At 39.7% G+C, this 17,299-nt stretch overlaps 1 long non-coding RNA gene across 1 annotated transcript in view; it reads left to right on the top strand.

Moving 5' to 3' along the window:
- Positions 1-7,483: 7,483 nt before the first annotated feature.
- Positions 7,484-17,299, top strand: part of LOC130140583 (uncharacterized) — a 41,482-nt gene continuing 31,666 nt past the window's right edge. Inside the window, exon 1 of the long non-coding RNA XR_008818555.1 lies at positions 7,484-7,634. This is a non-coding gene — a long non-coding RNA (uncharacterized LOC130140583). The remainder of the gene's footprint in view (positions 7,635-17,299) is intronic.

Genomic DNA, 17,299 nt, shown 5'->3' with positions numbered 1-17,299 from the left:
TTGCTTAATTCAGGTGATCTATTTAAATGTCAATGGAAGTGGACAAATCCAATAATGCTATGAATCCGGTAATTAACTCACTAGAACATGAAGGTGAAGAAGACCTGGAAGAAACATCCGACACAAACAAGGTATCTAATACTTGTCCTTGCAGTTTTGGTAAATGAACATTAGCAATCCGGCTTCATTTTCGTAACGGCAAAACTAAGAATGGGAAAAATGAGGTGATTTGCATTTATTGCGGGGCCAAGTATACGTAATGTATTGAAAACGGTACTTTTACTATGTTGAAGCACTTCAAAAGGTGCAACAAGTATCCTCGCCATATAGATAAGAAGAAAAATTATTTGCCGCACATAGAGTATATGCGACTCAAATGACAATGGGGCATACCAGTACTGGTTGTGCTAATGTCTTATTGACATAGAAATTTGATCAGTATTGTTGTAGGCAAATGCTTGGTCGGATGAACATAATGGATGAACAACCTTTTTCGATGGTTGAGTATATCAGATTCCGTGATTGTATTAATCAAATACAACCTTTCTTCAATCACATCTCACAATTTACATGGCTAGAGATTGCATGAAGTTGTATCTTTGTGGAAAAAACAAGTTTGAAGACTTACTTTCACAAGCTTGAGTCTAAGGCCATACTCACGACTACATGGAGTTCCACTCAGAACTTGAAGTATTTATGTTTCACTACACATTTTATTGATGACGATTGAAAATTGTACAGACAAAATCATGAATTTTGTGGTGATACCTAGTCACAAGGGCAAAGATATTGGGAAAATGGTTGAGAAATGCATTTACGAGTGGGAAATAGAGAAAAAAGTTTCCACAATCACTATGGATAATGTTAATTCGAATAATGTTGCCATTGGTTTTTTGAAAAAAAAAAGTATCAAGAGATATGCTATTGATCTTAAATGGTGATATTTTATACATGAGGTGCACGGAGCATGCACTAAACTTGATTGTGAGATATGGATTGACTGAGGTACGTGATTCTATCGCACGTATTCGAAACATGGTTAGGTATGTGAGGAGTTCTCCCATGAAAGCTAAAACATTCCAAGATTGTATTGAGAATGCAATGATCACTTATGAGGGTTCAGTTTGTCTTAATGTCAGAACTAGGTGGAACTCCATTTACCTCATGTTAGACATCGCCTTAGAGTTCAAAAAAGCTTTTGAAATGATAGAAGAAGATGATTTTTATTTTTTGATTGGGCTTGACTATGAAACTCCAAAACATGAAGATTGGTAAAATGCCAAAATTCTTTCCATATTTTTGAAGAAGTTTTACGATGCCACCAGCAAGATGTCCGGGACTCTATATATCATTTTGAATGATTATTTTAATGAGATAGCTACTTTATATAAACCTCTAAATCATGGGGAGAAGGTTTTAGATCTTAGGATGAAAGCTATGGGTGCAAAGATGAAAGATAAGTCTGACAAATTTTGTTTTTGTTAGATATGGATGATGTTCAATTGGAGCTTACCGGTAAATAGAGTTTGCAAGTTGAAGTGGAAGAAATATATGTTGTGAGATTTTCCATTAATTATTTGAGTTCAATTTCTAGTAATTCTAGTTTAAAACTAATGTTCGGTGATCATATATACTTGTTACAGGACTGTTAGTGAGTTTAGCCGTGGTTTTTGGGCTCTCAGCTTTGATCATATCTTTTGTTTATCTCCTGTACATGCTCGTAGTATCACGAGCCTTGACACAAATCAAGACGTCTCGTGCATGCGAGCTTATCATTCTATTTCAGATTTTCCCTTTCCGGTGCAGAAATTCGGATCCTTATTTCTTCTCCTCTTACCGGGCGTTTATGTTTGATTCTTGAGCTACTTTGATCGAGTCGGTTGCTGTTATATGACTGGATATAGTTATGTATAATGGACAATGACCTCAATGCAGGGAACAATTTTTGGCATACTTAATCAGGGAGGTTTTCAAATCCAATGTTGATTCCTCAACATTGTTTCATAGATTCTCGCTATGATTGGTCAAGGAAAATGTTTTCCGGTCAATCGAAAAGTGCCTTTGAAAACTGAGGAAAATGAGGACGGGAAGATTGAAAAATGATTTCCTTTTCTCTCCTCTCTCCTCTTCCCGTCCTCCCCTCTTCCCATCGTCCTCTCCTCTTCCCATGGCCGGATCTCCAGAGCCACTCCTCCTCCGCTGCTGCCTCCTCTTCCCATGGCCGGATCTCCAGAGCCACTCCTCCTCCGCTGCTGCCTCGCGCTTCATCTGCTCCTCCCCCGCTGGTGCCTTACGCGTCCTCCCATGGCTGGTGAGCTCGAGCGAGGCCGAGCCTAGCCTCGCCTCGCCAGATCCGGCGATGCTTGGCAGAGCTCGAGACCGACGAGGCGAGGCTGAGCCTTGCCAGATCTAGCGAGGTGAGGCCTCACTCACCCGAGGCCAGTCGCCGACCTTGGACGAGCTCGCCCGAGCCTCGCCTCGCCTCGCCAAATCCGGCGATGCTTGGCCGAGCTCGAGACCGATGAGGCAAGGCCAAGCCTTGCCAGATCTAGCGAGGCGAGGCGAGGCCTCGCTATCCTGAGGCCAGTCGCCGGCCACGGTGAGCCTCACCGGCCTTGCTAAATATAACAACATATTACTTATATCCACTTGCTGAGTATAACCACTTACCGCTTATACCCAATTGTTGAGTATGACCACTTATAGCTTATATCCACTTGCCGAGTATGACCACCTACCGAGTATACCCCTTGCCGGGTATAACCACTTTTCAATTATGACCATTTACTGTTTTTGACTTGGGTATTTGACTAAAACATTTTATTACATTGATAATAGCATGATGAGAAATGAATCAGGATATATGTGTTAAAGTACGTGAAATGATTTGTTTGTCTTTAACACATGAAAAATGACAAACTATTTGGATGTACATGATAATTGTTATATTATAATTTTTGGAATATAAATAATGCCATGTGATTAAGACCTTCACGACCTATTTGCCACTGAGTGAATTTCCTTGTGTGAGTATATGGATTAGATTCTAGAGTTAACCAAATATTTTACCGTGTATGACGATTCTCTACAAGGTTAAAATGACATGAAATTATATGATGATATGACTTGTGTAGTCATGGTATGACATGGCTCATATAGCCATGGATTGAGGTGGAAAGAGAGTAAAAATTCTCTCCCTGTGTGTCCATATCTATTGCTGCGCCTCCTCCCTCTCCTCTACACCAATGACTAGGCGAAGTCTAATCCCAGCAATAGTCCAGCAAGCACTCTGATTCAGCCGAGCCTTACAGTCTTATTCCAACGTTTACTGCGAGCTTCCATGGCCGCAAATCCTGGCCTCTCTGCCAACGCTGGTGTCCACCAGCAGCCTTTCCACGCACCGCCAACCGCTGCCAACGACAAAATCATAGCCAACTCGCCAGCCAAGCCCGTGATCCTTCAGCACGACCTTTGGCGATGGTGTTGTTGTTGCTTCTGAGTCCCTCTGACAACGTCGCTGCTCTAAAATTCCTGCACCAAAATGGTGACCTGTTTTGCACTCTAAGCCCTGCATTGACGACGTTATTTCCCAGTCAACTTTTATGAGTTTGTCTTGTTGCAGCCTTCCTATAATTTTTCCTTGTGCAGGTTCATTGGTGTTTGTGAACGCCTATAATGTCGTCTTGTTCTCAATGCTAATTTCCTCATTGCCAGTCGTGTTCTCATCGTGCATACTTTGTCGATCACCACTAAGCCGAGACCACCTTGACAAATGTCCATCGTAAGCCCTTGGCCGAGAGTACCCGAGCTGAGAACTGAGAGCCGAGTCCCTACTGTACTGACCAGCCATCACGAAAAGCCAAGCTGAGACCATCATCGACGTGACCCCAGGCGGCTGAGCACCACCGCGAGCCACCATCAGCCACACCACCACCGTTCGTGACCCATCATTCATTGATTCAAATGTGGAAACTATATCTGCAAAATAGGTAAAATTCTCATCCGAATCAATTTGAATATTTTATTGCACATTTCGTGTTTATCAATATCTAACTTTAAATATTGTGAGTGACAGGCATATCCAATTAGGATTATTTCCTAATTTGCAATGCGCTTATAACCAGTAATTCTATCTATAAGGCTTTACATATGATTATGGATTGCGTGGCCAGAGTCGATAGTTTGATCTTTAAAGCTTAAGATTAGGATCCTCATTCGCAAAAATATCAAGTTGATTAGCTAATATTTCCTTATTTGAATTGATTGGAAGCTATCTTTAGCTTTGGATTCTATCTTTTGATTGAATGCATATTTTGCTTAATTTATTTCCTTATCTAAAAAAATACAAAAGATTGCATGTTAGGTTTAGATAGGATTTCTAGATCACATTACTTGTTTAAATAAGATTGCATGCTATAGACTCTAGAAAAAGTTAGAATAGATTCCAAGTATGATTTTCCTTAGCAAATAGAATAATTTAGATAATGCTTGCATGTTTAAATAATAGTGCATGCTTAAAATGTGTTCTCTAATATAGCATTGGGTTTAGGTTAAATTATTCCTAAACTAGATTAGAGGACTATTCTTTTTAAGTAGTTTAATTAGGGTATTTATTAATTTCGAATTCTAATAAAAAAATATAAAAATTATCATGTGTATGTCATATAGTTTGCATGTTATTAAATCGCATATCATATAAATTAGACTTTATAAAATAAAATAAAACCCCAAAAATATTTGATTATTTTGGTGTGTCCAATTTCTTTATTTTCTTGCAATTTGCTTGCTTTGTTTATTGGTTGTTATTTTAATGGTTACGCACCTGTCTAAGTTGATATCAATCCAAGCTGTCCGCTTAAATATTTTCAAAAATAAATGAAATGGTACCGAAAGGGCGTTAGAGTAATATAGCACAATCAAGTCCCTAAACTCATTTAATATCTGATTCGTAGGAGTAAAGTAATCCTCCAACACTTTACTCGAGTTTCTAATCGACCCACCAAAAATAGATTAGTGACGATTCCTAAATTGAAATGATTTGCATATTAAAAACTTCTTGATCTGAGTTGCAAATTGGTATGGATTTAGGAGAGCCCGAGCTAGGTTTAGGCTTAGTAATCCATTAGAAACCCAGGTGGTTCACCTTCGGGAGGTTCGCGACACAAGTTACTACTGCACCTCAAGAAAACCTATAAGAACTCATCAATACAAGCCAAAACAACACAACATCTCAATACACGTCCACCAAGGCTTGCTCACATTTACCATCAATTTCAATTAAAACTAAAATTAGCAAACAATCGACTAACTAAGTCGAGAGCACTAAGTACATCAACCTAGCTTAGCGCATAGAATTTTTACTTTCCTCGGACAAAACTTAAACAACCAAAAGCTTTAACCACCTTGTAACTCTTGAAAGATCAAAACTTACCTTTCAATCCACGTATCCGAATGTGAGAATATTAGAGGAAAAATTCTTTTGAAGTTTGAAGATAGAAGGATATGGCCAAGGTAAAAATAAGTTTCACATATCACCAAGGTTAAAAGTGATGATTTGAACTAAAATGCTAGGTGGAGGTTTGTCTTCAGAGTATAATTACATGCTGCATGGTTTCACCTAGATTATGGCCAAGTGGAAAGAAGAGTTGATGACTAATACTTGTGGTAATGATGGCTCACCTTATGTGTCAAGAGATATATAAGTGTCTCAATTTTAAAGAGACAAATGGCCTAACATGCCATGTAAAAGAAACAAGTGGCTTATTGTGTGACTAAATAAGAATAGTTAAAGGCGACAATTGTAAGAGAGAAATCATTCACCTTCGGTCAAGTGAGTGACTCATCCTTAATTTAAGTAAGTCATTATTAATATTAATTAACTATCGTTAAAGTAAATAGTGTAACCGATGACATTTTAAATCCGCTGAAATTATGGATAAACAATGCCTGATGCTAGGAAAATCTCGATTTAGTAAATCTAAAACTTGATAATCATTAAGCATATAATTCAAAGAATGTCCGTCCCTATTGACAACTAATTAAGATGATGGTAAATCAATTAACGTTACTCCACACCATCAACGTACATGTCAACATCCATTAATTTAATTCCAACACATCGGACTCGGGACGATTACGGACAAGGAAAATCATCCTTCGCGATTTTCCGTACCTCACAAGATCAACGACCAAACTAAGATTTTCTACGTGCTAACCCGAACTCTAAGCTGAATAATACATGGCTTTATAACCTAAATATTATTATTGAAAATTCCAGATGTCACGTTGTTGATGTGCGTGGTTGCTAATCCATAGTTTAGAAGCATGGCCTTATACAAATAAGTTTTTATGGTGTAGGAGCGGCGAGATGGCTTTAGGTGACCCGACCTTCCTAAAACTTTTGTAATGTATTGTATTTGCATCAATTCGATAACTTGTGGTGTTAATATTAAGAAACATGTGTATAATTAAACTCTTGCGATTTCTTGTTTGGAATGTTGTGAATATTTTGCCGTGCTTCCGCATGCTATTAATTATTAGAAGAAATAATGGAAAAGAAACATGTCGCGCGTGATGTTTTGGGGCATCTCACACGGGACATCTCGACTCCTGAGGCATCTCGAACACTTTCCTGAGCATCTCGACATACGTGGCATCCCAACTCGGGGGCATCGTCACCACTAATATAAGGGCAACGAATATTACTTTTTATAATACTTTCCATAATTAATCATATAGCAACAGTGTACATGGTAACGTTATAATCATATGATCACTCTTGCATCAACAACAAATTCAACACTCATTTCAATAATCAAAGTCCAATACACAGCATCACTTAATACAATTCATTACCTTACCCTTTTAATGATCACATACGTGGGTAATGATGATGACACGCTTACCTCCTTTCATGCCTTTCACTGATTACACAATAATGACATGCTTATCTCTTTTCATTTCTCATCATTCTATTCAATGATTACATGATAATGACATGCTTTGTGACTCCCCGAACGTTACGTGCAAAACGTGTCCTTTCCGTTTATCTTCATAATAAACATTACGCATGCGGAAGTACGCTAAAACATTCACAACATTCATTATAAGTATTCACACGAGTTTAATGTTATTTACTATTTTTGGAAAACATACTATGGACGAGGTACAGAAACCATGGCTTTCTGGTGTTTAAAGTTTTTTATATGGAAAAATAAGAAAGTTTTGACTCTTTTAAAGCTAGCTTTCTTTGTACAAATGAGAAATGATGGCCGGATGCGGTGATATTGCGCATTTATGGTTTTGGCCTCCATGAGTCTTGTCATACTTAGATGTGGACATGCTAGTAAGCTTTGAGAACCATTCACTGGAATGTATAGCGCTTTTATATTTGGGAAAAGGTACTCTGTATGCGGTGACTACCTTTAGATACGGAAGTTTAGTCAACATACATGTTGTGGATGTCGGCTTGAATATCCTTTGGAAAGGTTTTCGCAATTCAAAAACTTGCAAAAGGAGATCGTCAAACTGCGGAAGGAATGCAATGTCTCATTAGTTCACAGGAGCTACTTTTTCCTTCTGTTTAAAGGTGATCAGGCCGATTCTCTCTACATGGGGGTAGAGCTCAGGAAGTTGTCCGTTATTAGAGATAAAATTTGCCCTATGTAATCAAGCTCTGGAAGATGGTCAGACCTTGAGCACCGCTTTGAAATATTGAATTTGTTAGGAAAACTCAATCCCCGATCGTCGCGTTCGAAACATATTCGGAACGAATTCGATCAATGCGGAAAATGTGCCCGAGGACCATCAACTTGTATCACCGATCGTACAGGCATATTACACAACGAACATACCCGGTATTGTCACAGATTAAGTGTCACTTTGTGCTTGAGAGTTCTTCGATCGTCTTTCGTACTCGTGTGCGTTCCAAAGGAAAATAGAGAAAACGACGTATTCGAAGGAGTGTGTTTGCTTATGGAAAAATCACGTCAGTTTTTCAAGGGGTGCCTTCTATTATAGATAGGCAAATAACTACCTCGTGGGCCCTTGTGGCTCATGGGCCGGGTTTGGCCCATCTTGGGCGGTCCACCCATTATGTCTTTCATCTCCCACTCGCCCACGATGGGCTAAACACAACTCTCTTCCTTGCAAAGTTCATATTGGCAAATAATCCGTGCAACCAGTATACTACGAGAGCTCGTTGTTATACATCTGTTAGGAATATATAACAGCTCAAATTCGGGCATTATCCAGAGTAGGATTAGTATGCAGTTCCCTAGATCAATCAGTCACATTTTTTTATCTCTCTTGATCTCTTTTTAGTATCTCGTATATTGTATTCACAACTATGATTTACTTAAAATCATAATTGGTCGACCTGTGAATACAAATATAGAATGTGACATCATAAATTAAATTGATCTTCCTCTTTCCTTAAACCTCTCCATTTCAGTCCAACTCGCTTTTCTAGAAATGCCCCGTTAGACCGAATTATCATGATCATCGGCAACATCCTAAGATAGCAAACACTGAATAGAAATTTTGAGAATAAGTAAGAGTCGTGAGGGCACTTTAATTGAGAAGAGTCTCACACGACTTAAAAAATTGAGATCATAAATTTTTGCCAACTCTTATCGGTCGTTCCATGCATACGTAATATGAAATACGTATTACGGTATTCTCTCCTTTTCCCATAGAGCGTATGTCTTTACTCTCAATACCGTACAGATGATAGTTTAGACATATTCAATGTCTAACTTGAGTTCACAAATCTACTCTATTCATAAGTATCTATCAGAACTCACATCTGGCATTAAAAACAGGTAAAGTGAAATATGTTGGTCATTTCACTTTCGGACATAATAATCTATGTGTCCTCATCTTAACATTCTGTTAAGGCGACGTCCATACTTCAAGCTTGAGCTCTCAATTATCACCTAGATAACAAGCTTAAAACTGTCTCATCTCTATTCATCACATAGTGAGTAGAGGCGATTACCCGTGTGAGTGGGCTAATTTCTCATCTGTCCGACATACCTTTTCAATATAATGCACTCAGCATCGACATTCACAAACGTCATACAAACTTATAGGCATTTATAATAACAAACTTCATTAATAGTGAACATTCTGAGAAAATTACAATATTCAGTACATCATATTCTACACAGTCCTAAAGATCTCACATGACCATGGAAAACTTCTCTAGGAATCGGCTTCGTCATAGGATCTGCTATCATCCTTTGTGTAGATATGTACTTCACGTTCACTTCCTTTCGTGCAACCATGTCCTTGACATAGTTATACTTGATATCTATATGTTTGGTCTTTCCATGGTACTTGGGATCCTTAGTGTACGCTATTGTTGCTTGACTGTCACAATAGACCAATACTGGGTTTGCAGCATTCTCAGTAACACCTAAGTGATCCAAAAATCTTCTAAGCCAAACAGCTTCTTGTGCCGTTGCTGATAAAGCCACGAACTCGGCTTCCATTGTAGATAAGGCTACACACTGTTGTTTCTTACTGCTCCAAGATATGGCGCCATTATTCAGTAAGAACACGTATCCAGAAGTAGATTTCCTTTCTTTTAAATCTCCTCCCCAGTCAACATCAGTATAGCCTTCAAGGTGTAGATCACTTCCTTGATAAGTCAGCGCATAGTCGGCACTTCCCTTTAGATATCTCAGGATTCTTTTGACAGCGATCCAATGTGCTTGACTTGGATTGGATTGGTATCTACTTACCATTCCAACTGCATAACAAATATCAGGTCTTGTACACATCATATCGTACATCAAGCTTCCGACAGCACTTGCATATGGAACTTGTTCCATTTGCTCCTTTTCTTGTGAAGTCTTAGGACACATTCTGTCGCTTAATGCTTCGCCCTTTGCAATAGGAGTATCTATTGGTTTACAGTCTTGTATACAAAATCGCTCAAGAATTTTATTCATATACGTCTCTTGTGAAAGGGATAGGGATTTCTTTGAGCGATCTCTTGAAATCTTAACTCCAAGAATGTATGCAGCTTCACCCATATCTTTCATCTCAAAATTGAAAGATAACAAATTCTTGACTGTATTAATCAACTCCATACTGCTTCCGGCAATTAGTATATCATCAACATATAATGATAAGATCACAAATTGATCTTTGGATCTTTTGATATATACACAATTATCTTCACTAATCATTACAAAATCATATGCCATTAATGCATTGTGAAAACGTATATACCATTGTCTCGAAGACTGCTTAAGGCCATATATCGACCTCAATAGTCGACACACTTTGTGCTCCTGGCCTTTTGTAATGAAACTAACAAGTTGTTCTATATAAATTTCTTCCTCTAATTCTCCATTGAGGAATGCAGTCTTTACATCCATTTGATATAATTCAAGATCCATACTAGCTACTATTGCCAGAATAAGGCGAATAGAGGTAAATCTAACCACAGGAGAAAAAGTTTCTTCAAAGTCAACTCCTTCCTATTGATTATATCCTTTCGCCACAAGGCGAGCCTTATACCTCTCTATTGAGCCATCAGCCTTATGCTTTATTTTGAGAACCCACTTGTTCCCAATGGCTTTGCGTCCTTTTGGAAGGTCAACCAATTCCCAAACTTGGTATGATCTTAATGACTCCATTTCCTCTTCCATTGCATGTATCCATTCTTCCTCATCAGGGCACTTTAGAGCATCGTTCACATTCTTCGGCTCATCTTCATCTTGTGGGGCGATCATGAAAGCTTCTCCTTCAATGTCAAAACGTCGACGGGGAATCCTATTACGACTTGACTGTCGTATGGAATGCTGTACTCCTGATGATTCACCACGTTCTATTGCGTTCCCACTCGAATGAGATAATGATGGTGTCGTCTCTTTAAATGGTTGCAATTGAGACTGGGTTGCATTCAACTCTCCATTTGTCACAATGCTCTCACTAACTTCACTATCACGATCCACAGATTCGTATAGTGAGTAAGCACCACCTGTTTCGCCCTTTTTAGGAAATTCATTCTCTAAGAATGTGACATCTCGTGATTCAAATTCAGTTATACTTCCATTTTCTTGCTCACCTATGAATACATATCCTTTTGAGTGCTCTGAGTATCTTATAAAAATACTCTTTTTGCCTCTTGGGCCTAATTTTCCATACTTGTGAGAAGACTCATAAGTATAGGCAGCACAACCCCAAGATTTTAGAAAGCTTAAATCAGGCTTTCTAACTGTCCATAACTCATATGGAGTAGAAGCAACTGATTTAGAAGGCACACGGTTAAGTATGTAGGCAGCAGTCAACAAAGCATCACCCCAAAAGGTGATTGGTAAGTTAGCATGTGCCATCATTAATCTAACCATTTCCATTAATGTTCTGTTTCTTCTTTCCGCAACACCATTTTGTTGAGGAGTATATGGAATAGTCAGTTGTCTTTCTATTATCTTTTCATCACATAAATTTCTGAACTGATCAGATAGATATTCTCGACCTCGATCGGATCTTAATGCTTTTATTTTCTTGTCTAATTGATTTTCCACTAAGCACATAAATCTTTTAAAGCAATTTAAAGCCTCGGACTTATGAGAAATCAAATCGACATGTCCGAATCGAGTATAATCATCAATGAATATGATGAAATAAATAGACCCGTGCCTTTCTTTTACATTCATTGGACCACAGATGTCAGTATGGATTAGCTGCAAAGGAAATTCAGCTCTTGTTCCTTTTCCAAATGGTTTCTGCGTTGTTTTTCCTTCTAGGCAATGCTCACATATGGGCAAATCAACCTTTTTAATATTGCCCAATAAGCCATCTTTAGCCAATCTATTCATTCTTTGTTGGCCAATATGACCAAGTCTAGCATGTCACACGTTCACATCATTTTCATAAGAATCAGATGATGTAAATAAGGAATAACTAACATTAACTTCACAATAGTCAACATCTAATACAATGAAACCATCTAAAAAATATCCGGAACCATAATAAGTTGTACCTAAACACAAGTCTACACCATTGTTATGGAAGTTTACATTAAAACCAAGTCTAAATGAAAACCAACACCGAAACTAAGTTCCGACGAATCTCTGGAGCAAATAGCACATCATGTAGGAACAATGTGCGTCCACCGCGCATAAGTAGTTGACAGGTGCCAATGCTTCTGACCTCCACTCTTGAATTGTTCCCCACGTATATCCACTTCATTCCTTGTGGAACTCGTCGAAACTCCACGAAAGCTTCTTTGTCCTTCGCTACATGGTCTGTGGCTCCCGAGTCTACAGTCCACAAAGGATTAGATTCGGTTAGAAACACTGAACTAGACACATAAGTAGCATTTTTATGAATGCTAAGGGTTTCTACCTTCTTTGGCTCGCCACAGTCGCGAGCAAAGTGACCCTTCTTGCCACAGTTGAAACATTTCACTCTTGAAATGTTCTTCTTGAAAGGACGCTTTCTTTTCTCCCGTTGGTTGAGCCTCGGCTTCTTCCCTGAAGGACTTGGCCCCTTGCCTTTCCACTTCTTTGACCCAGCAGGGTGCTTCCTCTTGGAGCCCGAAACTCCATGCGAGCTAGAACCAGCAAAGTAAATATCAGTTTCTGGCTTAGCTGCCATGAGGCGATCCTCTTCCAGTGCAAGATGTTGCATAGCATCCTCGAAGGTCTTGATACCCTCATTATGGGTCAAATGGATCTTCATGTACTCCCAGCTTTGAGGCAAGGAGCGGATTACTGCCTGCACTTGCTGTTCATCAGTGAGTATGTGCCCGGCATCTTTTAGCTCACTTATCATATTCGACATCTGCCTCAAATGTTGTTTTATGGTCTTTCCATGAGACATCTTGTATGAGTCGAAACGGATAGTGAGTTGTCTCAGTTTGGTCACAGAAGTTCGACCAAATCTTGATGCCAGTGTAGCCCACATGTCTTTAACGCTCTGGAAACGTCCAAACTCTCGCATGATGTCATTGTCCATGCTGCTTAGCAACGTAATGCGAGCAAGGGAGTTCTTTCTTTTCCAAATAGCAAAGGCATCTTTGTCCCTTTTGTGTTGGGCAGTTGTCCCATCCTCAGGTTCTTCCATAATCTGGTTAAGAGCTTCGAGTGCCTCTTGCTCTTCCAGCACATATTGAATCTTGAGACTCCAAATCTCATAATTGTCGCCATTCAATTTTTCTCCCTTATTAAGTTCAGCCACTATGTTCTTAGTTGCTGAAGCCATCGTATCTGAACATTTCAGACACATACACACGAGTTATTAAAGCCTATCTAAATGCTTCATCAGCATCATGATTACATAAACTAATTATATCAATGAATAGTTTCACAAAAGGTCTTAGAGTCGAAAGTTGACTATGTTCCCAATCATCATCTAAAAAACCTAATTTGAAATTACCATTAACATAATCATTTATGTAAAGAAATTGGTTCTTCAAAAGTTATACAAACTTTGAAGAACTTCCTACATATAACATAACATATAATATGACAATATAAAATGAGAAATCACAAAAAATTCATAGCCATATATATATCATAACACATTCACAAATATTTAAGAACATGTAATAACAACTTGAAACATGTACAGAATTGATTCCAAATCCAAAAAGAACAACATCAAGTGTACCAATCTAACACATACACAGGAAAGAACTCATAAAATTCTTTGGAAAGTTTTATTTTCTTCTGAACATAAACAGAGGCTCCCGGAAAACCCCTAGATCCGGGCCATTGTTTGCGCCGAGACCCATTCAATGCAAGGGTTGATGTTCGCCTTGCCCCGACCCTTGTGTATTCTTGCACAAAATTCTCCACAAGCATCTTATAGCTTGGACCCTTTAAGGTTTCTTTAACCTTATCAAGCATTCTTCCCAACTCCTCAGGCATAGTGCATTTTAGGGCTCCGACCATTACATATTTCGGCATTACAAAACCGTTCCAAATGATATCCTGCATCATTTTGTTGACCTTGATGATGTGTGTCATCATATCATCTCTAGCGTCCTATCGATAAAGAGCTAGCTTGATTCTTAGGATCTCAAGCTTCTCCTTTTGAGCTGCCGTTCTTGGGATTATCGGAGTGCGTCTCAAATGTACCATTGTTCCTGCAACGAATGCAGAACAAAGGATTACTTATAATCCATGATACATTAAGATAAGGAATGTTTATTCATATACATATGATCTAGCACTTGTATTTCAAAAAACTATAGAGAAATACTAGAGAAAATGCCACAGAATATACCCCTAAGTACGTGTACATAGGGTTTATCGTGCATTTTCACATTCATAAGTGCAGTAAAAATGTAATATGAATATACCATAACGTAGAGCATACCAAGAATGCCCAAATCGGAGTTCAAATGAGCTCGAACGGGCCGAAAGAAATAATAGGGTCATTCTGCCCGGTTTGAACCGGTCCGGTTCGACCTGTTTGACCGGTCCGACCGTTGATCGGTCTACGGTCAACCGGTCCGATCTACGGTCAACGGTCAACCGGTCCGTTTCTACGGTCAACGGTCAACCGGTCCGGTCAACGGTCAACCGGGACGGTCAACGGGCCGGGTCATCGGTCAACTGGGTCGGGTCAAAAGTCAACGGGTCGGGTCAACGGATCAAGTCAACCGGGTCGGGGTCTCGGGTCCGCTCCCGATGACATCACGCTGACGTCATCGTCGGCGGTTAAGCGGCGATCGACCCGCCGTTTCGCATGGCCGCACGTGGACCTCACGCGCCGTCGCGCCTAAAGCCGTTGGCGGCGCGTGCGGCATCCTTCGGCGACGCGCCGCCCCTCATTTCGCTCGTCTCGACGAGCACTTTATGTTTATGCAATAAAATTTAAGTTTTGACAAAAAAAAAATCGAAACATGCATGAACAGTTCGGCGACGCGAAGAAAACGAACAAAAACGAGGCCAAAACGAAAAAACAAGCAATATATACTTCAGACGATACATATGCATGATCGGGAAACAAGTAAACGGGCTCTAATACCAATGTTGGGAAAACTCAATCCCCGATCGTCGCGTTCGAAACATATTCGGAACGAATTCGATCAATGCGGAAAACGTGCCCGAAGACCATCAACTTGTATCACCGATCGTACAGGCATATTGTTGACACCTAAATTTTAACTAGTCATTTAGGAACAATTGCATAGAAAATTAGGGATTAATTTTTTAACCCCTAAACAAAAAATATTAAAATTGCATAGCATATAGTTTAAGTTCATATAGGTTAGTTGCATTCCGCATCGGACCGGCGGTGGCGAGAAAGCTGAAAATTCATCGCGTAAACCGAGCTCGAGCACTCGGTTCACTCAAGGGTTGGGGGCCAAAATTCACAAGTCTAAAAGGCTTTAGTTGTTTTAATTTGAGCTTAAATCAGCCCGAATTAATTTAGCCCATTTGGATTTAAAATAAAATTAAATGATAAAGTCTAAGTCTAAGCCCATTAGGACTAGGAAGCCCGGTTAATTGACCTAGGGTTGTGATATAAATATATCGTTATGCGTCATAATCAGGGGGCTCTCATAATTTTCAGATCAAAATTTTCAGAGAACACACGAGTGAATCACTTGAGAGAAAAGAGAGAGAGAGAGAGAGACCGGTGGAGCCTCTCGCGGCCAAGCCCCTCTCCGCCGTTGCTGCTGCCGCCCGACACCGTCGCCCTGTGCTACTTCCTCTGTTGATCTGCTAAGCCAGCCCACGACGATCGCTGCTGTCCTCTGCCGCTCCCGAGTTGACCCGTGACGCTCGCCGCTGCCCTTCGACGTGAGATGTTGCTCCCCCTGACTCGGGCTCCCGCTACTGCTGCCCATCAAAGCCATCTAGTCCTCGATGACGACAAAGCAGTCACCGTGGAGATCCCTGCTGTACCGATGACGACTTGCTGATCCGTGGCCGAGAGGTTCTTCGCTTGATACACGCGGAGGGATAGAGGACAAACAAGTGGAAATTTCAATTGTGGGGCTTAGGAAGTCAAAGTCTGATAATCAAAGAAGACCGTCACAAGACTATCCAAATTCGGTCAAAAGTTGAGGAATTAAACTAAGAGACCAAAGAAAATTTTCTTTGGGGATCACTCGGTGGATTTTCCTTGAAGACGTTGTAGCAGCTCCTTGCGCCACTGCACCTCACCAACGTCCAGTGAGCTTTGCTCTATCGCTCCGCTTGCCACAGCGGTCCAACGAAGCACCATCCAGCGAGCCTTTTCTCCACCGTGACTGCGTGGCTAAGCCGTGATTCCAGGACGACGTCGAATCATCCCTGTTGCACCAAGACGTCCAGCCGGGTCGTTCATCGTCCTATCGCCGCCGCCTCTCATCGTCGCCGCCGCGTCTGCCGTCGATCACCCACCGTCGGTCACCGTCCCGATCCGCAATCCCGCCGATTCAAATTTGGAAAGAAATCTGCAAACCCGATCCGGCATCAAGCTCGAATTTGGAAGTTATCCGTAAATTAGGTAAGAAACTTTATCCGATATCGTTTCAAATATTTAAATTCCTAATTCGAGTGATTTTGTTGTCTTTGGCTGGTTAGTAGATATATTTGAATGATGCATGGCATATCCGCAAGATTCCAAAAAATACACTAAGTTAGGAAATTCCTAACTTAACAACGTATCGGGACGACTATCCGATCTCAACCATGAGATACGATACTCGGTGGCACGGAAAATCTTTATCCTGTCCATAACTATTTGGATACGATAGTAGATTTTATTTTGTTCCCAAATTCAAACGAATAGCCTTCCATCAATATCCATAACCACATGGATATGATCGTCGGTTTATATCGTTTCCTTAATTCAAAGATAATAAAACAAATCTTGCGGATCGCGTGGATTGATTTTGATCGTGGTGGTTATCTGCCTATTTGATTTATTTCCTTTAAAAAGAAAATTCAAAAAAAAAAGATTAGTTAGGATTTGAATTGATCTTATTAGAAGATAATGATGCATGTTTAGGATATGTTTAGAATAACTTTCTTTGAATAAGTCAATAGGATGACTTTTTAATTTAAATTAGGAATTAGAGTAATTTATTTCCTAGTTTAATTTAGATATTATCCTGATCTCGATGGTTCATTTTAAGGTAATTCTTGATTTCGAATTTTCATAAAAATACCAAAAAGATGTCACTTTAGGATAGATTAAATTATCCTTTTTTTAGAATAGATTGCATGTTAATTTAGGCATTTTTTTTAATTCCGAAATTCATTCAAAAATAAATCATTTGTCCGTCATTAGAATTAGGTCACGTCGTCGCGTGACATATAGTTCGCATGCTAGGTTGCAT

Source organism: Syzygium oleosum, unplaced genomic scaffold (genome assembly GCF_021117445.2).
Source record: "Syzygium oleosum isolate NSW1041296 unplaced genomic scaffold, Sole_v2.1 Sole_v2.20, whole genome shotgun sequence".
NCBI lineage: Eukaryota > Viridiplantae > Streptophyta > Magnoliopsida > Myrtales > Myrtaceae > Syzygium > Syzygium oleosum.
The sequence above is the reverse complement of the archived record's forward strand: the minus strand, read 5'-3'. Positions and strand labels throughout refer to the sequence as shown.